This window comes from Otolemur garnettii, unplaced genomic scaffold (assembly GCF_000181295.1).
Source record: "Otolemur garnettii isolate 467f Iridium unplaced genomic scaffold, OtoGar3 scaffold00057, whole genome shotgun sequence".
NCBI classification, from domain to species: domain Eukaryota; kingdom Metazoa; phylum Chordata; class Mammalia; order Primates; family Galagidae; genus Otolemur; species Otolemur garnettii.
The window spans coordinates 7,863,953-7,865,517 of record NW_003852452.1 but is presented as its reverse complement, the minus strand read 5'-3'; the positions used below and the strand labels follow the sequence as shown (position 1 = coordinate 7,865,517).

The following is a 1,565-nucleotide window of genomic DNA, read 5'->3' as shown; positions in this document are numbered from 1 at the left end:
CATTTTTACTGATCCCAATAATCAGAGATTCATATTCTAATATATCCTAGACTGCAATCAAAAGATATAAAAGGAATACAGAAAATAGACTTCTTGTTGGATGTGGTGGCTCATGCCTGTAATCCTAGCACTCTGGGACCTTGAGGTGGGTGAATTGCTTGAATTCAGGCGATCAAGAGCAGCTTGAGCAAGAGCAATACCCCATCTCCACTAAAAATAGAAAAACTAGCCAGATGTTATGGTGGGCTCCTGTAGTCTCAGCTACTCAGGAGGTTGAAGCCAGAGCCCAAGAGTTTGAGGGTGCTGTGAGCAATACTATGCAGAGTGACAGAGTGAGACTCGGTTAAAAAAAGAAAGAAAGAAAAAAAGAAAACAGACTTCTTTATATAAAACTGCATATACAGGGTGTCTGTAAAGTTCGTGTACAATACACCCTGTATATGCTTATTCTTATAAGGGACCAAATCCTTGGCTTCTTGCAGACTCTGGTTTATCCTCTTTTTACTATACACCTTAGTCCACATTTTAGTTTCCATTTGACAGAAATCAAGTTTATCCTAATTACCATAGTCTCATGTGATTTCTAGAATTCTGTCAATTATTGTCAGAATAATGCATTTAACTTTCATTCAAGCACTGCCTTGGGTTAATGGTGTCTATGAGGTTTGACAATTAAGTTCATGAACTCACCCTTGAAAAGTGCTACAAACCTCATTGCTGAGTATGAGTATCACTACAATCACCTTTGATGTACTCCTCTTGGGAAGCTATGTACCAACACCAGTGCCTAGTCTATCCTGTGGAGGGAGACAGCCCCCAGAAACTAGTTAAATAAAATGTACTCTTTCGGTTCCAGAAATTAGGTGAAAAGACTTTTAAGTATTGTGTGTTTTAGAAGCCTTACTGCCTGGGAAAGCATGGCAGAGCCTGCAGGCTAGGTGATAATAGCTTCCTGCATGGGACTCTTGACTAAGCAGTCAGCCAGCCTGCCAGACAAGGACTGATAGCCCATCTGTGCAGGTGACATGTCTCAAAGGTTGATGTGAGTGAACAATACCAACAATAACTCCATCATAAAAGCTGGTGGCTTCCGAACCACAAAAACCAAAGTCATTAAGCCCGGTTTCTTGGAAACTTAATTGAGTACATTTAAGAAAGAGTTTCACTCCCCTGGTTGTTTTGACCCTTAGCTTTAACAATACAAAGCAGATGATGCATGGTTTCTTCTGATCTTTAGAAAAATAGCTTAAGGTTAGTTTGAAGTTAGTTATCACCTTTTTCCAGACTTTCTGTCTCTTTTATAGTTTAAGATAAGAATAGAGAATGTAAGGTATAGATTATTGATTAATGTGGTGTATATGATTAGCTCATTATAAAAGATGATGGGAAATAAAAATTCTCTGCTATTCGCTACCTAGAGCAGTAGCCGTCTCTTGCTTCTATACTATTTCAGCGGCGGACTTACACCCACAGCAAGGCTGTCTTTGTCTCCAAAGAACCTCAACACAACAACCCTTTTTTTTTTTTGAGACCGAGCCTCAAGCTATCCCCCTGGGTAGAGTGCC

General features: G+C 39.7%; 1 protein-coding gene across 1 annotated transcript in view; it reads right to left on the bottom strand.

Annotated features, from left to right (window-relative positions):
- The window catches only part of CCDC91 (coiled-coil domain containing 91), a 206,048-nt gene that overhangs the window by 52,843 nt on the left and 151,640 nt on the right, over positions 1-1,565 (bottom strand). The gene's annotated exons all lie outside the window — the stretch shown is intronic.